Source organism: Acartia tonsa, chromosome 7 (assembly GCF_053477335.1).
Source record: "Acartia tonsa isolate MP-2025a chromosome 7, ASM5347733v1, whole genome shotgun sequence".
In the NCBI taxonomy this organism is placed as follows: domain Eukaryota; kingdom Metazoa; phylum Arthropoda; class Copepoda; order Calanoida; family Acartiidae; genus Acartia; species Acartia tonsa.
In genome coordinates this window covers 27645639-27671964 of record NC_137266.1, presented here as the reverse complement: position 1 = coordinate 27671964, position 26326 = coordinate 27645639, and the positions used below count along the sequence as shown (strand labels likewise).

The 26326-nt window shown below is 29.8% G+C and overlaps 1 long non-coding RNA gene and 1 pseudogene across 1 annotated transcript; both read left to right on the top strand.

Annotated features, from left to right (window-relative positions):
• The first annotated feature begins 18358 nt into the window (after positions 1–18358).
• Positions 18359–20045, top strand: LOC145324244 (uncharacterized). The gene is made up of 3 exons (XR_013881219.1): positions 18359–18407; positions 19570–19689; positions 19923–20045. It is a non-coding gene; the product is annotated as an uncharacterized LOC145324244 (long non-coding RNA).
• A 1129-nt stretch (positions 20046–21174) lies between these two features.
• LOC145324479 (trimethylamine monooxygenase pseudogene) lies at positions 21175–21992 on the top strand (annotated as a pseudogene).
• Positions 21993–26326: the final 4334 nt, after the last annotated feature.

Here is a 26326-nt window from a genome sequence, read left to right as displayed (position 1 = left end):
ATGGCCATCTAATAGATCACTTCAGAGGGCCCATTTATATTATAACATAAGTGTAGCTACTCTTTGATTTTCTTAGTCTGTACGTCGGTAATTCTGTGATTTTCATTATCTTCTTAAAGTATAGATGTGTATTATGATACCATCTTTTTCCATGTCACATTGAGACTTTTTCTAGCAGACGATAACATGCATCTAGGAGCTCTTTATTTGGAGATGAAAGGCGGAAGCAGAAATGAGAAAATTTCATAGACATCACACCACATAATTTTATAATAATATAGCCCAAAATCATCTTGGGAACCGTATGGAGCTTACTTAACATGAGGAACCGGTTCAGCAAGATACTTTACATTATTGGATTTATATATTTAATTATTACTAAATCAAATTCTTGCCTTCAATAGTTTTAATCTACTAAAAAGAGGATTGCACAGTCACACACACTTTAATTTATAATAAAACTGATTTATCATCCATTGTCTTATCCTTATACCAATGTTATTTTTGATACTTGGCTATTCGTGGATTCAATTGTCCTTGTTTCATTGAATTTATCTGAAATAGGGCTGTTGGAAGAGATTCATATCAGGTGAGTGGGATGTAAACCAGGCAGGGAGGGGACATTGGACTGTAAATTGCACTGGTACCCAAAGTTTTATAACCAATTTGTCATATTTATGGGCTTTAAAAATTTGGGCAATTTTATTGAGTTTTGATTGGTTTGTTTCAAACCAATAATTTCAAACCATAGAAGGGGTAATTTTGTTTATGATCATTTGGGATGTATATCAATTTATCGACCATTTTCTTATCCCTTGAATATGAAAAAATATTCATTTCACTACTTTAATCTCTGCTGGTAAAAATAATATCAACAAGGATGTCATTTTACATAAAAGCGAAGCTTAACAAATCAGATAAACAAATAATCGAACATAAACACTTCTAAAGTGTCACCACTTTATTATAAGCAGAATATTAATATATTAATTTTAAAATCTGAATGGAACTTTATATGTAATTACTTTAGACATTATACCTTGTCGTCCAAGAAACCACTTTAAAGATGTAGATGGTAAAACAATTAAACCATGTAAAAATTTATGTAAAAATAGTCAAACAATCAAAATGTTTAAAATGGACGTACGTACATACATCTTTTTGTCATACACCTTTTTCTTAAGTTAGCTTGGCTGTTCCTAGGTTTAAATTAAGTGCTATACTATACGTGGATGTAATCATCCTTGTTTTCCAACTAATGTTTTGTTGACTTTTAATGCTGTGCTACTTATAAATATAATGGTCCTTGTTCTGTTAAACAATCGATGTATTATAACTTGGATGTTGCTACAGATTTTCATGTACTCTGATAAAGCATTACTTGTAGCTGGCTAAAGAAACGATACCAGCATCCATCTCCTTTACCCCATCCCCTCACCTTCTACTGGATGAACGAACGAACCACTTAATGAGGTCCATATTAGCACGCTGAATTAACGACAATTTTTCCCCTGTCTATATATCCACATATATCCTATATCCATTTGTAAAACTTATCCTTTTTTGCATTTTTATGGCTCCTTTAAAAGTGAACAGCAATAGAGGGAGATTAAAATCTGAATTATCTTCTAGTGTATATACAAACATACAAGGATAATTATATAGAGAGGCACGCAGCTTTAGTAAGTAATTCATTTCTTTAGTAAGTTTGTTTACGTGCTTGCATGGTGTCGGGAGGTATCGGGTTCGACTTAATTCTTAAAATTCCATAGCACTTGAACTGTTTGACAATTTTTTTTATTATCGTGTTCACCTATTTTTTGGAATAATGGTTCTTAGGACAACAAGGTATGATATTATTAGCGAAGCATCTGAATAATCAAGTCGTAAAAATTGTAAGCGGGTCCTTAAACATCATCCTGTATTTAATCAATTTTACAAGAAATTTAAATACAATTTTATTTAGACTTATAGATTGTTTTCATCTTATTAAGTTCTGACACTCTACAAGTGGTAATGTTCGTTTGTCATAACGTCTGATCTTAGAGCTTTGTTATTATGAATGTTGTAATATATGAAAATATTATAATTTCACAGAGAATTATGGTTAAATAGTAGCTGCGTTATTAATTAGGATGCTATATAACATTTATGGCCATTATATTTTCCATCTTTATCTTTATATATCTTTCCTTATCTTTGAGAATATCAACAAAAGGGTCTTTTTAAACGATAAATAAGGATGACAATATTCAAAAGTAGCGAAGCACAAAAATCATGGAATGAACAAAATGAAACAAAGAGCATATGTTCAGTTGTCTTAGCAAAGTAAAGAAACAGAGAGAACATGCAAAACTTCTGAGAAAATCACGAAACTTAAAAAAATAAGTTTCATGTCTTATTAAGCATGGCCGTCAGACAAACAGATGAAACAATGTCTAGAATAGATGCACATATCTAATGGGATTCTACACAAAAAAATCGGCTGTCTATCTTCGAAAACACCCCAGAGAATCATATTTCCCCCGTTACGGACTGAATGACGGACATATAAATTGAATTATAGAGTAGCCTCGCTACTAAAAAGGTTAATTTACTCTGTTTATAGTCAGGCTAAATTAAGTGAATTAACAATTTGTTTGAAAATCTTCTGCAGGGGTAAGAAATATTTAATTACGTTTTGGCTAGCCTATTTTTTGATAAAATAGAACAGTTAAATATAAAACAGTGAGTAAAGAAAAATATTGGCTGAAATATTTGATCAATGCTATTTTCACCAACTAAACAAGATTTATTATATAATTCCCCAAAGTTTTTTTTTCTGCAAATGAATGAAAAGACATGTTTATGAAAGTTTGGGGACCAGTATAATTTCCAGTTCAATGTCTCCTCCTTCCCTGCTTTATAGAATAAATGCAAAAAACAGATCTATAGTATAGATGTGTATATCTCTCACCTTTTTCAATGATCTTTTTCGTCTGCTAACAAATTGTTTTCTGCCACTTGATTGTGTTAATATTCCCGATACTATTGGTTGATGTTCAAAGACCGGAACAAGGACATTGAGGTGGGGGCATACATTTATTTAACCCATTCTCCCTCTAGTGTTTTACTTTAATGCTGCAAATTAAAAATTGGTTGAAATTAAATCTTTAGCTTTTTTATTACTATTTATCTGGCTGGATAAAGTTTTAGACAATACATAATAGTTGCATTACTTGAAACATATCTTTTCATGGAATACGTGGATTGTAAATTAACAAATATTAAAACTTGTTTTAGAGAGCCGGACCCACCATATTACACTTCACCTTGTTTTTATATAATTTTTCGAGGTAAACATGAAACAAAAAATTTATTTATGTATTTTTTAATGTTTATAATAGACACGAATTACGAGTTAAAGAATATAAATCCTGCACATTTGAATTATGAGGTATTATTTTTTGTTTTAAAAGAAACTCAAGAAATTCATTTAGAAAATCGGAATTTAGACCCATATTATTTAAAATTGTTAAAGCAGATTTTACAACAAACAATGATTGAGAGAAACAGACTTTAGTTTAAAATAGTCCATCTTGATAAACATTTATCTTTATTAATTTTTAATAAGTGATCTTCTGCAATTAGAATTAGCAATGATAATTGACAAAATATTTTATTTTTAGCAAAAATAAGGTACCAAACATTAAAAAGATAAAAGTTTTCTTTGAGATGAATGAATTCAGGGATGTCATTATTAAAATTATAGTCTAAATATAAAGCAAGTGCATGTAGAAAGAATTTTGGGTATATTAGTTAAAATCTATTTGTTTTATAATAATATTGGATATAATTTTATCGTCTATTGGCTTATCCCTTAAGATCGCTAGAAAAAAGTTGCTTTGCTTACAACTTATATATTGCAATTTTGTTTGATCAGAGACAAAAGGAAATTTACAGTCTAGCTTAGAAACAGATCAATATCCACTGGATTTGAACCAGTTATGACTCAAACTGAAAAATAGAGTATCGTATTGTAACTTATCTTCAAAAAAATTTTTTTTCTGTTTTATTTTTAAAAATCTTATTCCCAAATCCCTGACTGAGTGGGCGTTATACAACCCCCCCCCCCCCTCCATTCCTACCCGTCTATTATGATAGAGTTTAACTTAAAGTCAAGAAAATAAAACATTATGATAACCCGTTTTACCCCATCCCTTATCCTCTACCCCACTTTTGCTTTCATTACAAAATTCTTCCATCCTAACTTAACAACGCTACTCAATACTGTGGCTCACCAAATTTACACATAAGGTGACGTTAACATGGGAAATACATATAATTAATTATGAAAATAATATATCCAAGTGCGTCTGTCGATAAAAAGAGAAAGACACAATAAATCATTTAGCTCTTTATTTTTAATTTTTTAAGTTTAAAAATATTGTACTCGGCTATTCCTTGGCCGATTTAGGCTTTTAATCATATCCTGGCCGAGACAAATTTAGACCGTTGACTAATCAAAAATCGGTTCAGTTAGAGGGATACCCAACGTCTCAATTTATTGCTACCAAAAGTCTTATAACTACGTTGCAATTATATAAAAACCCGTAAATTGAGTTTAATCAAAGGAGTATACTACATATTTCAATCACGCCCCCATCCCGTGATACAGCGTGGAATTAATTTGTCATCGACCGTCTATTATCTCATATGATGCCTGCTCTCCCCTTTGTTTGCCCTATGTTGTCAGTCCCCCCCATCTATCCATATTCTAAAAGGGTTAATCATAGGATAAGATCTTTAATTTAATCTTAGATTTTCATCTTTTAAGAGAAGAAAAAGGCAGGGCAACAGAGATTGGACAATGGGTGATAAAAAAAACTTAAATCCAATTTTTATGGTGAATGATTTTGGGGAGATGAAAGAGCTGTATTTTAAGGCAGTAATTTTCCTTTCCTCCCTGATACAAGAAGAGTTGAGCATAAATAGTTATATTATTACTTGTATGTTTCGCTACAATTTTATATTCTCGAATAAAGTTCTCGGGCTAAAATAACGATACTTCCTTTACCACCTTTAACAAAATTCTTCTACTGGATGAACGAACTTGCCAATAAATGATGCCCATTTTAGCAACCTAAATTGACGCCAAAATTTCCCCTGTCATAATATCCACGTATATCCTATATCCATTGTAATAAAAACTAATAATAATCGCGGTCAGACGATTATTCAACAATGATTTAAAACAACAATAGGTGTATCTATTTAAAGTAGTTTTATCATTATATCTTCCAATTATTTATTTAAAAGATGAATAAATTTATTATAGCTGATTTTGATATTTAGATATTTTTGTCAATTCAAGAGTCTAAGGATAAATAATATTTGCTTAAAACGTTGCTAAATTCTATAAAAAAAATTACATTGCCTTTCTTATTTGGGCTCCTCGGGGCTGACAAAACTGGAATTAAGGATTTATTTTACATTAAAGGATATTGTTTTGTCTGTAGTTCAAGATTTTTAATACTTGAACCAATTGAAATCTTCTTTTTAAGGAAGCTACATTTTAGTTCTGGGTTGTTTTCAAGCTATTTTTTCTGCCCTTGCCGACACCTTTCAATACAGAGCCAGTACATGATACTAGGGGTGCAGTCGTTAGTTCTAAATAATGTAAATATAGAATATTATTAAGTATTTGAAAAGGCATGGCTATAAATAAATGTGAAAAGCATGGTAACGTAAAAAAAAGATTTGAAATAGTTAGATTATGGCATAGACCAGAGATAGATAGGCAAGATAGATAGCAACAAAGATATCCAGATACCATACAATTCAGGATACTTTCCACAGATAGAAAATAAATTACTATCACAGCACAATTTCAGGATAAAGTAAACTGAAATTCTATTGTTAAAATACAATTATAGGGACTATGGAAAGCAATATGAGAATAAAACAGCCCTAGCTGCTTATCGCAAATCTTTGAGCCACGTCGGCCTTGCCGTTTTCGGTATAACCATCAAAACTACGAATTTAAGCTTTTTGGTTTAGTGTGATTTTGGAATGTTGAATGCTAAAATTTTATTATATTCTTATTTTTAGCTGCTTAAACAATAAAAAGGGTGAAATTTAAGTACTTTATATTTCAGATTTTTAAAGTAAAACATGATTTGCTTATTCTTTAATATGATATCAATTATTATAAAAAGTCAAATTGATAATAAGTTTATTTTTAAAAACACACAATGCTTTAAAACACAAAAAAGTGGCTTAAAGCAACAGCTGCAGTTTTGAAACTGAGATAAGTTGCAATTCGCGTTTTCGTTAATAATTTAGGTCGATCTGTAAACTTATTTGTTAACTCAAGACACAAATATTGCTTTTATTTGTCAAATTCCATTAACAAAAGTAACGAAATGAAAAAAATGCTGAAAATGGCAGTGACCGATGTATAGAAAGTTAGTTGGTATCTCTCCCATGCTGCCAGAGATTATCTAGTGTGTGCAGGCATGGACGAGAGCAGTGGGAGGGGGGGGGGGGGTGTTCCCCCCTTCCTCATATTATCAGTGGGAGTATAAATAGATAGAGAAGGGGTTTTATCAGGGATAAGGATTCAGAAATTCTTTCAAGATTTTTTTTGAAAAAAAAACATCAAATGAATTTATTTTTTTTGTTGGAAAATGGTGGAGGGGAAGAGGAAAATCTTAATTCCTCATATTATCAGTGAGAGAATAAATAGATAGGGAAGGGGTTTTATCAGGAATAAGGATTCGGCAATTTTTTTGCTAAATAATTCAAACTAAGTAATCATTTGTCGTGTCGTGATGGGATTTTGGGGGGATCATTCACTTTTACAGTATTAGTGCGCTTCTCTTTGTACATGTTACAAGAAATTTTTCTCAGCATCCCTTTATTCAGGTATCTTAGACCAGGTCTTTATCTATCCTGATCATAATTATATTAAAATAAAAGAAATTATTGTGCGGAATTTATATGCTTCTCTGTTGTAGCTGTTTTAATAATTTCTTGTCCCCATCTTTCTATTTTGGTATCTTACCGATGGTCCTTATCTACAACTTTCAGAATCATACTAAAAAAACACAGAAAAAAATTATAGGATTTAGGCGCTTCTTATTGTATTTGTTTTAAGAAATTCGTATCAAAATCCTTCTATTCTGGTGTCTTATCCCTGGTCCTTATCTACCCCTCTCAGACGAGAATTATACGCACTAAAGATAAAATCACTAAAACTCTCTATATAGTATATATTTACATGGAAAGGGGAAGTTTTTCTAACAAATTCCATTAGAAATAATTTATCACTGAACACTGAAGTAGGGTCTTCAAAATCTTATTGATGGAAGGCATCTCCTTTTTTTTTTGGGGGGGGGGGGGAGGGGGCGGAAGAGGGTATTAACCTATTATCCTTCCCCTCGGACATCTCTAATTTAAGTTACAGAAACTTTATTTCAAAAGCTCAGTCACTATCCCATTTTCTGTATCTTATCTTTTCTCTCTTTCTCCTATCTCTCTATGTTTAACCCACTCTTAGAAAACATTGGAAAACAAGGACAATTGTCTACACTAGTAGTGCAACTATGATTTTATATAACAAGGATAATTATCTATACTAGTAGTGCAGCTATAATTCTAGATAACAAGGATAATTATCTATACTAGTAGTGCAACTATAATTCTATATAACAAGGATAATTATCTACACTAGTAGTGCAACTATAATTCTATATAACAAGGATAATTATCTATACTAGTAGTGCAACTATATTCTCTATAACAAGGATAATTATCTACACTAGTAGTGCAACTATAATTCTATATATCAAGGATAATTATCTACACTAGTAGTGCAACTATAATTCTATATAACAAAGATAATTATCTACACTAGTAGTGCAACTATAATTCTCTATAACAAGGATAATTATCTATACTAGTAGTGCAACTATAATTCTATATAACAAGGATAATTATCTACACTAGTAGTGCAACTATAATTCTCTATAACAAGGATAATTATCTACACTAGTAGTGCAACTATAATTCTCTATAACAAGGATAATTATCTATACTAGTAGTGCAACTATAATTCTCTATAACAAGGATAATTATCTATACTAGTAGTGCAACTATAATTCTATATATCAAGGATAATTATCTACACTAGTAGTGCAACTATAATTCTATATAACAAGGATAATTATCTACACTAGTAGTGCAACTATAATTCTCTATAACAAGGATAATTATCGACACTAGTAGTGCAACTATAATTCTCTATAACAAGGATAATTATCTATACTAGTAGTGCAACTATAATTCTATATATCAAGGATAATTATCTACACTAGTAGTGCAACTATAATTCTATATAACAAGGATAATTATCTACACTAGTAGTGCAACTATAATTCTCTATAACAAGGATAATTATCTACACTAGTAGTGCAACTATAATTCTATATAACAAGGATAATTATCTATACTAGTAGTGCAACTATAATTCTATATAACAAGGATAACTATCTACACTAGTTGTGCAACTAAAATTCTATATAACAAGGATAATTATCTATACTAGTAGTGCAACTATAACTCTATATAACAAGGACAATTATCTACACTAGTAGTGCAACTATAATTCTTTATAACAAGGATAATTATCTATACTAGTAGTGCAACTATAATTCTATATAACAAGGATAATTATCTCTACTAGTAGTGCAGCTAAAATTCTTATATTTTGTTCTTTCCTGTTTATTGGTGGATCTAAAAATGTAATTTATACAATAGTTAAGAATATATGAAATTTCATATTTAATGTTGTCATGGAAATAGATGTATGTCCTTATTTAATCATAAAGACGAGCTTATCGTACCCATGGATTATTTGCTGCGCTACTAATAATATATATAATATAAATATAAAGTTAAATGCTATTATATACACTTACTTCCAAGATAGGGACTTATATTAGAAAATAATAAGTTACAGAACATAGCACAAAGATTTCAATAAAGCAATAGTTTAATTTTCTACTTTTGGCTTTCCCGCTATAACCTTTCCAGGAACTATATGAAGATTCACTAAGCTAAATTGGTCAAGTACAGACAGACAAACAGACATTCTGTTATTTTATTTATAAGGCTTAGCAAAATAGCATAAATTTCGCAAAAAAGATGGAATACTAATCTTTTCAGAATATTGATTTATTTATCAGTTGTCGAGATCTTACTTTGCATACATTTATTCAGGTTCTTTAAATAGGATAGGATATATTCTATCTAATTTTACCAAAAGCAACAATTTATTCTATCAATCAAGAAAAGTCCAGAGAATATCTTCAAACTCAATGTCCCCTCCCCCCTGGTTGGTTTACTATTTTTAAGATTTTTGGATGAATTATTTTTGTTATAGATTTTCCGATTCCTCACTATTGTAGGTATACATTCACATCCGCATAGCGTTTTAAATTCGCAAAAAAACACAATAGCAAATAATAAATAAAGTGTATTTCTTTTTAATATTACTAGCGGCTGCGCTTCCAGTATCTAGGTACTCTATATTCGGAGGGATATGGGTTGGCAGAAAAATAGCCTAATACAAATAAAATAGCCTAAAACCAAAACAGGAATAAGAAGCTTTACTATAAGGAGAACCATATCGAGATTCTTCAATACAGACAAGAAAAGCTTTCTACTTTATATAATAGGATTCTGTTTTAATGATTCGATTATATAAAACATTTGCGGACATGAGTGGACACCTCTATTGTAAACCATTTTGTAAAATTGGTTGCACGAATCATTGCTTAAAGTTTTGCCATACTTAAATTTTATTATTCTTTTGGTTGGAGCCTTAGCTTCGGAGATATGAGTGTGTATGTGTGTGTGGTGCGTGTGTGTGGGGCATTGGGGGGGGGGGGGGGGTTAGTTAATACTAATACAATTTAAAGAATCAACAAACAACAAACAAAACAAACAGTATTCAACCCTCGATTACGATGCACAAAATGATTCCTTAGATCAATTAAATTCATTAGAAAAAATGTTTGGACCTTTTCCTTTTTTCAGACCAATACAGCTTATGAATAATAAACTAATCGATAAACTTTAAAAAAGGGGGGAGTAGGAGTGGAAGTATAATTGTCTTATCCCCTCTCTGATAATTATGGATGTTATCATGCTTGCTTGTTTACACTTCTATGAGTTTTTCATTTGTATTAATTTAAAATTGTTCATCAGAAAAAGCCAAAACACATTTTTATTGCGGAATACTAAAAAAATGATTTACGGGTCTTTACTAAAGTATAAAAAAGTATATAAATTTTAGTATAATTAATTAGAAAAGTGACAAAAATAAATAAGTTCTTTTATAAAAAGATTTAGATTTATTGGATCATAAAAAAAGTTTGATAATACACACAGGAAAGTGAATTCATACTTTAGTTAGACTTGACAAGCTTAAGTGAGTTCAATTAGAACATCGCATAATACGTAATAGTGTATATTTCATAGGGATAGTTCTAGCCTCGGGGCTCTGTAAGTTGTTTTTGCTAATGTTTTTTGATTTACCAAATCATACAACATTCATATGTCACAAAAGAGACTAATATAAATTAGCATCGGGCTTTAAAAAAACAATGAAATTCAATGCCTGTTATGGAACTATCATAATCATATAGTGTAAGAGAAAGAAATCAAGCCTTAGACAATATGGTTGGAAAAATTTGCATTTTTGGTGCAGGTCCGTCTGGTCTGTCTTGTGACACTTTTCTGATAAAAAAGTAAAATTTAAATAAATTCAAGCAATGAAATTGTAGAAAAATTATTTTAATTTGGACAAAATATATAATTTTATGACGTCAATCTAAAATTTAAACCACACTTGTCAAATGTGATTTAGGATTATTAATTTTTGTATTTGATGAGTTGGATTGTTACTGTTGAATGTGAACATTGAAAATATAACTAAGAGAAAGATATAATTTTGTTTATCATTTATTAGCGAATTATTACAGATTGGCAACCCCATCGGTCAAGAATCAAGGAAAATTTATTTTTGGACTTGGACAATTTTTTTTTTTTTTTTTTTTCAAAATTTTTTTTAGTCGGATAAATGGTAACTTTTAATTAAAGTAAATCTAAGTTATAATTTCAAATAAAGATAAATGTGAAAAGATATTTAATTGTTTGTGAATAAAATCTAATTCCTTTTTTTAAAGATAAGGGGGGGGGGGAAATGTGGTGACTCGTGCCACGACATACCAGCAATTTTATTTTGGGTGCTACTCCCTTAGTTTTAGAGATAATTGGGTGAAATCTTTTGGGCTGGGTCACTAATTACCCCAACTAGAGGTATCTTTCAAAAAAAACGGCGGCGGGTCCGCCGCTCCCGCCGTTCGCCGCCATTTTCCGCCGCCGCCAAAAAAAATTTTTTTATTGCATTTCTCGCCGAATTAGGCAATTTGGAATCATTTGAGACCATGTTATTTTTTTCAAAAATTTTTCCCCTTATAACCAACCCTGCAGGGGGACTCAGTCATTTTTTTCAAATTCTCGTTTATTAAGGTATATCTTAAATTCAGTGCCTCTCCTAAGCTTTTAAAGATATTGAGACAAAACCTTTTGAGGTAAATCAGTAAAAAATATTTGAATAAAAAATGGCGGCGGTACCGCCGCTCCCGCCGTCCACCGCCATTTTCCGCCGCCGCCGCCAAAATTTTTTTTATTGCATTTCTCGCCGAATTAGGCAATTTGGAATCATTTGAGACCATGTTATTTTTTTCAAAAATTTTTCCCCTTACTAACCCTGCGGGGGGACTTAGTCATTTTTTTTTCAAATTCTCGTTTATCAAGGTATATCTTAAATTCAGTGCCTCTCCTAAGCTTTTAAAGATATTGAGACAAAACCTTTTGAGGTAGATCAGTAAAAAATATTTGAATAAAAAATGGCGGCGGTACCGCCGCTCCCGCCGTCCACCGCCATTTTCCGCCGCCGCCAAAATTTTTTTTATTGCATTTCTCGCCGAATTAGGCAATTTGGAATCATTTGAGACCATGTTATTTTTTTCAAAAATTTTTCTCCTTATAACCCACCCTGCAGGGGGACTCAAAATCAAAATCTTTTGAGGTAGATCAGCAAAAAAATATTTGAATAAAAAATGGCGGCGATACCGCCGCTCCCGCCATCCACCGCCATTTTCCGCCGCCCACAGGACGGCTTGTAAGGGGAAAAATTTTTGAAAATAATAATATGGTCTCAAATGATTCCAAATTGCCTAATTCGGCGAGAAATGCAATAAAAAAAATTTTGGCGGCGGCGGAAAATGGCGGTGGACGGCGGGAGCGGCGGTACCGCCGCCATTTTTTATTCAAATATTTTTTACTGATCTACCTCAAAAGGTTTTGTCTCAATATCTTTAAAAGCTTAGGAGAGGCACTGAATTTAAGATATACCTTGATAAACGAGAATTTGAAAAAAAATGACCAAGTCCCCCCGCAGGGTTAGTAAGGGGAAAAATTTTTGAAAAAAATAACATGGTCTCAGATGATTCCAAATTGCCTAATTCGGCGAGAAATACAATAAAAAAAATTTTGGCGGCGGCGGCGGAAAATGGCGATGGACGGCGGGAGCGGCGGTATCGCCGCCATTTTTTATTCAAATATTTTTTACTGATCTACCTCAAAAGGTTTTGTCTCAATATCTTTAAAAGCTTAGGAGAGGCACTGAATTTAAGATATACCTTGATAAACGAGAATTTGAAAAAAAATGACCAAGTCCCCCCGCAGGGTTGGTTATAAGGTGAAAAATTTTTGAAAAAAATAACATGGTCTTAAATGATTCCAAATTGCCTAATTCGGCGAGAAATGCAATAAAAAAATTTTTTTTGGCGGCGGCGGAAAATGGCGGCGAACAGCGGGAGCGGCGGAGCCGCCGCCGTTTTTTTTGAAAGATACCTCTAGTTGGGGTAATTAGTGACCCAGCCCAAAAGATTTCACCCAATTATCTCTAAAACTAAGGGAGTAGCACCCAAAATAAAATTGCTGGTATGTCGTGGCACGAGTCACCACATTTTCCCCCCCCCCTTTTATCTGATAAGGACAAAAAGATAGTACAAATAAAGTTTGTCTACTAAAAATAGAGGCAAAAAGATAAAATTTAGTTACTGTAAATAGTATAAAAAAGATAATTTTGTCTGATAAGGACAAAAAGATAGTACAAATAAAGTTTGTCTACTAAAAATAGAGGCAACAAAGATAAATTTATGCTACACTACGTTCTAAGGTTGGTAATAAACATTTTTGAACTAGTTATCATTAAATTTGATGTAAAAAAGAAAACTTTTGATCAGTCAATAAATCAAAATAATAATTTTTATGTTTATGAAGCAAATTTCTCATTTAAAATTGGGGAAAATTTAAAAATTTTATACCATGCAGTTAAAAGATTAATTCAAGATAGATATAATCTACTAAGAATAGATAATATAGCTATAGAAGATAGAGATACAGCTGAGAATCTTAATAATAATTCATTATATGATAGAGAGGATAGAAGATATTTAGGAGGAACGATAATAGTTGGAAATAGTCAAATTGATAATATCTATCATTCTGATTCCGAATAAAGTTTTAAAAATATACGTCATAAAAATATAAAAATATTGAAATTTTCAAAAAAAAATTGTTGTATAAAAGTGTAAATATTTTAATACAAGTGTGTACACCGGACATACACTGGAATTATATGTCTTTTATTATATGATATTAAAAAAAGTTGGGAAGTTGGAAAATTTTTAATTACCTAACATTTTTAAAAAATTGTTAAGAAAAATAAAATTATAGTTTTGTATATTGGACACAAAAGAAAAGTCCAAATTATAAAACTAAATATAAAGATAATTAAAAAAGATAAAATAAAAGTTTTGTATATTGAACACAAAAGAATAGTTCAATTTATAAAACTAATAAAATTATAATTTAAAAGATAACTTGGATAAAAATATTTTAGTAAAATAAAAATTTACTAAGATTATTGTTGAAGTGATTAAATGATAAAATTTTGCTTAAATATTTTCGGTTTATGGAAATTAAAAATTCTATGTACTGAAATTAGAGGACAACATTGGATTGAAAAAATTCGAAGCTGTCAAATTAGTCTTGGTTCTATAAATATTATAAGAATTAGGTTCAAACAAACATTGTAAATTTCTTTTTTAGGTTAAAGATAATTTTAAAAGATAACTCTACCTGTTAAAGATAATTTTAAAAGATAACTCTACCTGGTAAAGATAATTTTAAAAGATAACTCTACATTGTTCCTGTTCAGATTTTATCAAATCTGGAAAATTGGTAAAGAAAATTTTAAAAGATAACTCTACATTGTTCCTGTTCAGATTTCATCAAATCTGGAAAATTGGAAAAGATAATTTTAAAAGATAACTCTACTTGTTAATCTGGAAAATTGGTAAAGATAATTTTAAAAGATAACTCTACATTGTTCCTGTTCAGATTTTATCAAATCTGGAAAATTGGTAAAGATAATTTAAAAAGATAACTCTACCTGATTAATCTGGAAAATCATCAAAAATACATTGTTCCTGTTCAGATTTCATCAAAATTTGAAGTAAAGATATTCTCTGCCAAGAAAATTGTTCCTGATTTATATAATTTGGTAAGATAAAAATAAAAAGATATTAATTAAAATAAAAACTTCCAACGGTAACCAAATTTTATTTTATAATACACCGTAAAAAAACTTTTTCTTAAAAATAAAGATAAAGAAGATAAAAGATGTCGGACACAGAACAACAAAATGATCCTTATTTTGCTGGTGCCAGAAGAAGAAAGTTTAGTAATTGGGTTCTGAAAAATAAGGAAAAATATTTAGAAAGGCTACAAAGATATAAAGATAACTTGTAAAATTTAAATAGAGAAGATTACAAGGGTGTATGCAAAAACCAAGCAGATTTCAATAAAGAGACAATGGATTTATTGCGTAATAGAGAGGTAGAAAGTTATATGACAAACGATGACTTTACAGAGTTTAATGATGATATTTCACTTGGAAATCTAAGGGATGAAAGGGATAGAGAAATGAACTTTGGAAGAGAAAATTTTAATCAACATAGAGATAATTCTAATCAATTTAATTTTGATAGAGAAAATTTTAACACAAATGACTCTGAAAATAATCAATATCAAAATCAGTGGGGTGATTATAGAGGTTTTGATTATAAACAAGAACAAAGATATCCAAGAAATGAAAGATATTTTGAAAGAAATGAGAGAAATTCTAGACAATACAGAAAAGATAATTTTCAAGAAAATAGAGACTCTTATTTAAACAAAAAGCATATGGTGATTTGCAAAAGAAAATTGATAATTTAAATATGGAGATAAAATATTTAAAACGAAAACCAGCTAGAGGTGAAAAATTTGAAGCTAAAACAGTATATAGATCTGCTGAGAACAGGGACACTAGCCCTGCGGGACTCTCGCTGACCCATGCAGCAGAGGCGGTAGAATTATTAGAGGAATATTTAGTATCAAATCAAGCAGAAAAACGAAAAATGAAAGAAAATGTTATTAAACAATTATCAAAAATTGGTAAGATACAAACACTAGAAAATAAATTTAATTCATCAAAGTTTTACAATTGTGAAGATTTCACACCTAGATTTATAGATACAAGTTTAAGATATTACAATGTTGAAAAAGTTAGTGATAAATTAAAAATTATAAAAAATCAACTCCTCTCACTGAAAAATGTAGGATTGATCGATTATATCGACCAATTCTGTGAATTTGATTTCGATGGATTTTCCCAGTATGAATTCAATGCGGTCTTCCACAATTCTCTCCCAAGAGATACTAAAGATAGAATTGAATGCAAAAATATAAACCCAGCAAAATTGACTAGCAAAGATTATTTGAACATTGTCAGTGACATTGTTAACAATGGAAGAATAGCTAATCATAACATTGATTATATGCTTGAAACATTTAAAACATCCAAGAGAAACATAGAAGATATTTATGATGAGTATAGAAGAAAAATAAATAATTTGCCTCCTAATATTATGTCTGCTAGTGAAAAAGAAAGAAGGATACATTCACAAATGATGAAATATCTACCAACTCAACTATTATCTATTTTGAGAATAGAAGAAGCTAAATTAGGTAGAAATCTTAATAGTGAAACACTCCATGATTTTATATTGCTTAATAGAGACCAAATAAATAAATATCTCAGATTTGTTCATAAAACTACAACGACAAAGAAAATTCCAATAAAAAGAGTGGAAGAGAATGATTTAGATGAAGATAATACTACGGAGATAAATTATGAAATCAAAATAGCTGAATATATTTAGTTAATACAATTATCTATTGAATAAATTGTGGAAAGAATAATGAAAATTTCTAAAAAAGATAATTTTTATGATAATTAAAATGATAAATAAAATTTTTATGATAAATAAAATGATAAATTAAAAGGTAAAGAATTGAATGTACGGTAATTAAAAAGTAATAAACTAAATGATAGTAAAAAGAACACTTGTGAAAGAAAATTAGGAAATTGAACGTACTTATGATTGCGTGTTAATGCTTTAAAATGATAGTCATCAAACCATAAAAAAAAGGACACCTGTAAAATAGACCTAATAGCACTAATTAGGGGTAATTAAATAAAAAGTGTACACTAGTTAATAAAATGTTTAATAAAAACACTTGAAAATGTATATGATTCATAGAAATTTGAAAAGTTTTGAGGTCATATAAAAATAAAATGATAAAATAAACACTCAAAAAGGTATATGATTCATAAAAATTTAAAAAGTTTTGAGGTCATATAAAAATAAAATGATTAAATAAACTTTCATAAACATAAAAATGATTAAATAAACAAAAATTGTATTTTAAATGTGTAAAGTAACTTATTATAGATTTGAAATAGGAGACATGAAATAATTGCTGATCATTAAAAAATCTAACATAATGATAGTTTAAATTAAAATGTAAATGTATATTTTCAAAATGTATACAACAACAATCATTTGTTAATTAAAGAAAGATAATCGTTAACTTTTAAAAAGATTAGAGAAGATAAAATTTTAGATATTTACTTCTGTGAGTAAAAAATATTAGTTAAAAAGGAAAAAACCATAGTGTGTTTAATTGGAAAATTTTTATTAAGATAAATAAAATTTTAAATATTCACTTATGTGAAGAAAAATGTTAGTGGAAATGAGAAAAATTATCCATGAGAAACATTAAGATAGTTTTAATATAAAAAATGTTCAAAAAATGGAGTGTCCTATACACTATGAATAAAAACGGTCAGGTAAAAATAAAGTGGGGTCTCCAATTTAAGAAAAGGACACTCTTTTAGTAAAATTAAAAAGCAAAATGATTTACTTTGAATTAAAATAAAAATAAAAGTTGAAAAAAAAGATATAAAGATAAAGATAAAGGGTCAAACATTACACACACAACACCACAACCCCCCCCCCCCCCCCCCAACATACTGAAAAAATTAAAGATGGAGGGAAAAAAGATAAAGTGTCAGAGTTATAAACACCAAATAACAAAACCACACCACCCCCCCCCCCCCGGAATTATACATTGTAACAGGGGTGACATATTAAAATGATTATTTAAGAAAACATTAAATAAAAGAATGTCCTTTTATAAACTACCTTTTTAAAGGGACACTTACAAAGAAAAATTTATAAGATAAAAAATATAAAAATGAAAGACTTGTAAATTATTCTTCATAAAAGATAATGTGGTTTATGAAATATGATAAAAGATAACTTAGGTTATAAAAAATTGTTGAAATAAAGTTAAAAATAAAGTTAGAAAGTCAAAAGAAAAAAGAGACTGTCCTTTTATAAATTATGCTTTAAAAAAGGGACACTCGGTCTGTTAATATATCAAATTGAAATAAATATTGTTGAGAAATTATTAAATAAATTATTAATCAAAAATAACAAAAGAAATATAAAAAATCTGTTTTAAATAGAAATAATAAACAAGGAAAAAAAATTTTAGAAAAACAAACATAAGACGGTTTTTTTAAATAAAACATCTTTTTAAACAAACATAAGACTGTTCTTTTAAATAAAACATCTTTTTAGAACTGGACAAAAAACTATCAAACTAAAGTAAAGCAGCTGGTATGACATTAGTTAGTAAGAAATACTCTTATATGAAACAAATCTCAAGTTAAAATAATTAATGATCTCAGTTATAGTAAACAAGAATTCTTGGTTTTAATTTATTTAAAATAAGAAATAAATTAAAATTATGATACAGTTAATGATATATGTGAAATTTCAGAAGAAAATGGAGCAAGCAAGAGATAGAGAAAGAGACAGGAATAAAGATATGAGGTAAAAATTATTACCTAATTTCTTCTTGAGCAGACGGGTTTTTGTCAGTGGCACGCTTCTTACAGAAAAAAATATAAAAGTCTATGGGCTAGTGAATAGAGAATTGAGTAAAATCTATTAGAACACTATAATAAAGATATCCCTCAATTGAACAAAGTATAGTTAAACGTTCAGAAATATCATTATTAAACCATAGCAAAAATTCTTTGAATTAATTAATTTACGGTAACCATTAATTCGAAGCTTTTTAGAATTATGAATTATATGTTAAAAGTAATTCTAAAAAGATTACCCTTATGAGGTAAAGGGTAATAATACTTTTAAAATGAAAGTAAAAATGGTAAATTCATTTTAAAAGGGGTAATTTTGTATGGGATTCATATGAAGTCACCAGTAAAACCATTATTATGGAGTAACAGACAAGCAAGTAGCGAAGAAATTGCGTGCACAGAGTTGTAATCAGGGTTCCATCCTTAAAAGAAAATTTTTCTTCAAATATAAATTTCACACATTATATCAAATATATTCTTACGCTTATGATACTTAAAATTCTCATTTTTAGTGATATTGGAAACTAAATGCTCAAAGATAATATTAAATACTCAAATTTCCTGTGATTATTAAATACTCGTCAAATCCTTTTACTCATAAATTGTCAGATAATTAATGCCATACCATAGTTTAATGTTTTTTCTACGATAATTTTAAGGTTTAAACCTTAAATCCTCCATATATCATCCATATCTTAAGGTTTAAACCTCAAAAAGATACTTATCATATGCTATTAAAGATATATTTAAGGTTTCAAATTTAATGAAACTTTAAAATGGTAAATTTGTGAAATATTTAAGGTTTCAACTTATGAAATTTTATAAAACGATAATATTTAAAGAAATATTGGAAGAAAAATTTAAAAAGATAATTTAAACAAAAAGATAAAATGGTTAAAGAAAATTTTAAAAGATAAATAAAATTTAAGATAGAAAATGCCTAAAGAAAATTTTAAAACAATACAGCATTATTGGTAAAAATGTTTATGAAATAAAAGAAATAAAACCAATAATAAACTAAGGTAAATTTGAGAAAGATAATTAATTTAAAGATGTATAGAATTAAATAACAGTTGAAAAAATTCATTAAAGTAAAATTCTGTTACTTTTAGGGTGTCCAAGGATATGTCAACGGATCCTGATAAAAACAAAATGGCGCTGAACGGCTCATTGAGTAGGAATTTGAATGCCTGTGCCACGGTAAACACAGACATAAGTTTGTTAAACTGAAGGTAAATGGTATTTCTACAACTCATTTTAGAAAATATCTATAAAAATTATTAAAAAGATATTACTTTTCTTGGAATACTTATGATAGATTATACAAAGTTATTGAAAGTTTAAAAGATAATTAAAATAAATTTATCAAGAAAAATAAAAAAAAATTAGAGATTAAAATGATAGATTCTAGTAGATGTATATAGATCACTGGAAACGGTAAAACTAATGATTAAATATATTACAGAAAATTGGGTTGAAACTGGTATCAACAAAAACCTGAAATCAAGAAACTCAAACTAAACAGGATAAAGGAATAGTCAAGTGATTTCTATGTTTAATCTCTTATTGTAAATGTTCTAATGTAAAAGTTGTGGTTTTATTTCCTTTTTTAAAAAATAGAAAATTTTATTATTTAAAGAAATTTTTACAATTATGTTGAAGTCTCCTCGGAAAGTTTCAGTTAAAATTTTATTAAAAGTAAAAAGTAAACATAAAAATTTTGTTGAAAAGTAAAAGTACAGAAGAAAATTTTTTTTCCTCCTTTTAATCATTTGAATATTATGAATAGCAAATTGAATATGTTTTTTTTGTCTTTTGATTAATAGCAATTTAGAACTTTAGAAAATTCCTTTTAATAGCGTTTGGAAATATTATTAAATGCAAATTAAAGGGAAATCACTTATGTTACCTGACCAATGATGAGTCAACAACGTCAATCCGGGTGCGAGTTCGACCAATGGGAGCAGAAAAATCCATAATCTGCTGAGGCACCATGAAATATCCATTCATCCCTGGAAATAAAGAGAAATAAACACAATCAAACTGGAACCATCAGGAGCTGATGAAGTATAGAACACCATAACAACAGATGCCACCAGGAGTGCCTACAAAAACAAGAACATCTTCATAATTAAAAGCTGAATCCCTGAATAATATTGTAATTATAATTTTTCCAAATATGTCTAAATATTACTATTCTAAATTCTGAATGAAAGCTGTAATTCGTTTTTTTATTCTTTTTTCTTTGAAAAAATAAGCAAAACTACAGTATGTTTTTAAATCTTTATTTTTAAGTAAAACAATTAAAAAGTACAATTTTTTTATATATTCAAATATTCAATTTTGTTCAGAAAAATTAAAATTTTTTATCAAACAGTCCAATTGAAATTTTGTTTTCCCTGATTAGATGAATTTTTAAGCTTTGTGGGGGCAGACTGTGACACTTTTCTGATAAAAAAGTAAAATTTAAATAAATTCAAGCAATGAAATTGTAGAAAAATTGTTTTAATTTGGACAAAATATATAATTTTATGACGTCAATCTAAAATTTAAACCACACTTGTCAAATGTGATTTAGGATTATTAATTTTTGTATTTGATGAGTTGGATTGTTACTGTTGAATGTGAACATTGAAAATATAACTAAGAGAAAGATATAATTTTGTTTATCATTTATTAGCGAATTATTACAGTCTGTCCCATGCTGGTTTGCTAAGATGGCCTGGGACGGAAAGCAGATACCAGAGATTGTGTGCTATGAGAAGCAGTCAGGCTGAGGCGGACTCTGGAACTATACCTGGAGAACAGGAACGAATGAACATGGAGAGCCTGTTCATGGCAGTATGTGCAGGTATCTCTGGTCAAATGGGCTCAAGGAGTGCATTGAGTTTCCTCATTATACCTTTAAAGATCTTTTTGGCAAGGCAATTCCATCATTTCCACCAAGAGAGGTACTGTTTGACTACCTTCAGGGGAGATGGGCTAAAGAAGACATTAAGAAGTATATTCAGTTCAGCAATGTGGTTAGGGATGTTGTGTACAATGATGCTACTAACAATTTCACCATATCAGTTAAGGACTTGATACAGATAAGGTACTAAATAGCTAAACATTTGATTATGTTATTGTTTCCACTGGTTATTATTCTGTTCCCAATGTACCATACTTCGAAGGTGTGGAAAGGTTTCCAGGGCGTGTTATGTATTCGCATGACTTCAGGGATGCCAATGAGTTCAAGAGGAAAAAGGTGTTGGTGATTGGGGCCAGCTATTCTGGTGGGGACATTGCATTGCAGTGTATCAAATATGGAGCAGAATCTGTTATCTGTACCTGGAGGTCAAGACCTCTGGGCTTTAGATGGCCTAAGGAAATCCGGGAATTGCCTTTGGTCCAGAAATTCTTCGGCAGGACAGCTGTCTTTGAGGATGGAAAAGAGGCAGATGTGGATGCTGTGATAATGTGCACAAGGTATTTCCATTCTTATCTATTCCTCAGAGAAAATCTTAGGTATAGGTATAACTATGGACTTTTATAAACCCATTCCTCTAAACCATTTATCTCCTTTTTGGACCTGAATGATACAAAAACAATTCAGTATAACCAAAGACTTTTCAAAAAGCTCAACTAAAAAGGTTGACATGTTAACAGAATAATATTAAGCAAGCTTTCAAATTTGTCATAAATAAGAATTATTTACCTTGTAAGACACTGTACCTGAAGATAAAACAATAAAGAATAACAATTAAGATCAATGTCTCCTTTGCTATCAAAACACCCAGTGTATATATTTTTCATCACTTAATAGTTATCTATTCTCTCAGGTTAAAGAGCAATAATTTAATGTATCCTCCAGGCCTCTTACAAGGGTATAGTGTTACTGTGTTAAAAGCGCAGAATCTCTATATTAAAGTCTTTAAATATAAGTACGTCCGTATAATGCATTCTTTAATTTTTGAAAAAATTATTTGGAACTTCTAGATATTGCTGAATATGCATTGAAAACGATATTAAAAAAATATATTTACAGAGCTTCGTTTTATTGGCTGTTATCATCCTTGTTCTTAAATTACAAGTTGGCTCTCATATGGCTCACATTATAATTGCGGAGTCTGAATAACTTTTTGCTCATTGTGCTGGATCTTGCGCAATTTCTTTTTCGCTTTATTTTGTTTGCCTGTCCATATTTGAGACCCTTTTAATGAAGCAAAGAAGCTACACTATTAATTTCAAATGGTATGTCATTGTCCGTATGTTTATCTGGTAGAGATGGTAAATGTTTTGGATTTTTTGTGAAGATTCCACTGACCAGTGATCACCTTGCATTGGTCTATTTGAACAAATGTTTCTTTGAAGGGGTGGAAAATGTTATTTGTATAGCAACAATTGCTCGTCTAATATGTATATTTGATACATAATAGTGGCTTCTCCCCTAGCTTCTGGGGCCTTGCCAATAGAATGGGCTGGAGGTATCGCAACCTTTTTTTGAAGGGGGTTGGTTATTTCTTTTTCTTGGACCTAACTCTTGGGGGTGTGACGCCACGCCCTTTCCCACAAAATACACATAATTTCTTCAGGAACAATAAACACATTTTTTTACGAGAAAGTGTCATGTGTGACGTCATAAAAATCCATCTCTTTTTTTGGGGTTTCCTTTCCCACCTCTCCTCTCATCCTTCTTTTTTAGACGTTTTTTTTGACGTCACACATGACAATTTCTTATTTTTTTACGAGTTAACTATTCAATAAGATAGGGGTCTTAATGTATACCATTTCAAATTCAAAGTATAATTCAATTTCTTCTTATGGCAATCAATGTCTGATGCTAATTTTGATTATTTAGATCTTACGATACATACCCACATACATCCTATTTGTAGGGTTTGTGTCTGTCGGCTAGTAAGGCAAGATCTTAGAAACAGCAAAGTTAATGATCTAAGAAATAAAATGAATTATACTTCTAGAATTATGTTAAGATCTTGAAAACGGCTAGGCAATTTAAAAAGTCAAATTAGACCGATAAATCCCAAGAATACTTAAAACAAATACCATTTAAGTTTAACATATATAAATTTTTTATTCGTCGATTTGTATTGATATTAATTGATTCATCCCATCTAAAAACATTTATTGTTTACGGACAGTTGACCTGTTTATAAGACTTATAGAGTTGCCTTGCAAAAAATAATCCAATAATATAAAGTAGGAAAGCTTCAAATAGGACCCAGAGTTGTTTTGGGCTATTGTATTTTAAGATGTCTTGGGATGGTTTTAATCTATTTTTGTATTTTTAAAAACATAGCTTCCAGAGGCTAGGGGCGCAGTCGCTGGTAATTTTAAACTGAACATATGTACAAACTGTGGTTGAATTTAAACTTGATTTTTGATGAATAGGATTGATATGATTTGATTTTGTGCTAAGATATTAATTTCAAGATTTTCTTGCACTACCTCTTACAATAACAGAGTTATTATTTGATTGGCCAAAACCATTTAGTGGATATTAGCTGAGGGCATCTAATTTTTCGGCTGTGGCACAGTTGCAGCTGCAGATAACTGATTATTGATCAGTGATCTCTCAGCTGCAGCCGAATTAAAAATTTAGCGTTTTTAGAATAAATAAAAAGTAATGGTTCATGATAATTGTTCTTTAATAAAAGTAATAGGATGTATGTAAGTCTCTGTGTCAGTGTGTGTTTGTCTGTAGCTTAAGATTTCGAAAACCACTGGACCGACAAGGTTCTCCTTTTCATATAATATGTCTAGGGAAGCTTTATTTATATTTTGAGGGAGAGTACATTCACCCTCCAAAGACGAATCGCCCCTAGAAAAAGACTCCCCCCTTAAAAAAAAACATATTATCCTTTGAGAACTAGATTTAAAAGTTTAGGGTCGACTCCCCCCCCCCCTCTCTTTTACTCAAGTGTCCATAGAGGCCTCTAAGAAGTTTGGTTTTAGTTGGTGCATTAATATCTCGCTAACATCCAGTGATTTCCCAAGTTAGGGAAGCTTTACATATAGACATAGGATTGGTTCAAGCTTTATTATTTTAAAATTAAAGTCTTTGAGGGTTTTAGGCTATTTTCTTCTCTTCCTTCTCTAGCCTGTAAGGGGCGTAGCCGCTAGTACATAATTCTAGTATATGTACTGACAAGAATTATACAAAAGTATTTCTATACATTCTATTATTATTATTTTCTATGCTTCATGAGTGTCACCTAGCCACTCAATTTTTTGGACAGGGGTGTCACAAATCAAAAATATTGAGCATGCTAGATTTTTTATTGAGGAATATAATTATAAGCATAACTTTAAAAAATAAAGATTTGTTTTGTAATGGTAACTAAAAATGTATAATTATAGATATATACTCCAGAAAACTACCTAGATTCAGTGTTGGGGCATTTTTTCGTCTGCTCTCTGCAATTTTGTAGCAATTTGGCTGTATTTTTTTCCCGACGCTTTAGGCTGATATTCAAAGACCTAATTGCAATTCGGAACAGGGGTGGGGACATACAGTCATTTATCCCCTTTCCCCTCTATTGTTTTACTTTAATAGCGTCACCTTTTCATAGTACAATTTTTACTTTTTCCCCTTTTGACTTCTGTAGCAAATATTTAAAGCAAATATTTTTTCATTATGAAGGATTCCCTCAAATTGCATATGAACCCCAAACATACTTTAAAATAAAATTTTCATGCTTGTTAAATTTTATGTTAGGTTAGGTTAATTAAAGGTACAAAGAGCTTCTTATGGTTAGATCCCCCACACTTGCTAGTATATATTTAAATTAGGCATTTTTAAATTAGGTGTTTTGTCACATTATACAATTATAAAATTAGGCATTTTTAAATTAGGTGTTTTGTCCCTACTCCTATATTTTTTCTTAAAAAAATAAAAATGAAGGTTTTGAGTTAAAGCAACAAATCTTTATCCAAAGACAAAGGGACATGAAGTTAGTCCCAAAGTTTTATGATAATGCTTTTTTATTCGTTGGGTTAACAACTTTGTTTTTTTTTATGAATTTTGATTCTTTGGTTTATTAAGTTGAGTGTACAAAAATTTCAATAACTAAGTGTAATCTTTAGAATGGGTAATTTGATGTATTTTCATTGGGGATGTTGTCAATTTATCCCTTTAGATCCCTGAAATTCTAGTAATTTTTTCTTTGAACTATCATGCGTAATGACTGAAAAGATGTATGAAAAGCAAAGACATGACAACCTGTATATAAAAACTACATATTTGTATGTTGTATATATATCAGTTTAATTAAGCGTGGGTGTACAAAGTCTTTATTCATTAAATTTATTCATACATACAACTATTATGTATATTTTTTTACTTTCAGGAAGTTAAAGAAGGTTTTTATGAATTAAAGATTAAATTGTCTGATAATTACAACATCCATATAAAGCGAAGCACAAAAATCCTGGACGAACCAACGGACAAATAAAAACTATATACAAACAATATGATATCATGTTGATATAATACCAACAACCCAAGTTCAACAGGTCGTAGTTTTGAATATGCGGTTTTAGTCCATCTTTGACTAACCGATAAGGACTAAAGAAGGTAGAGTAGCTTCGCTTTCGAATATTTATATATTTGTATGTGTTAATTTTAGTGTTCTACCAGACTAAAGCATATAAAATACTGTGAATTGTAAAAAGGTGGGGAGATAATTTGGACTGAAGCTTATCTGTAACTTAGATAAAAACAGGGATGCAGGGAGGGGTGAATGTGGTTAGAATTGTACAAAATGAGGGGTACAATTTAAGTTTATTAATTATCAAAGATAGAAATTTAATTGTTTATTTTACTTAAATATACTGGAATAGAAGACAAAGATATGATATTATTTTCAA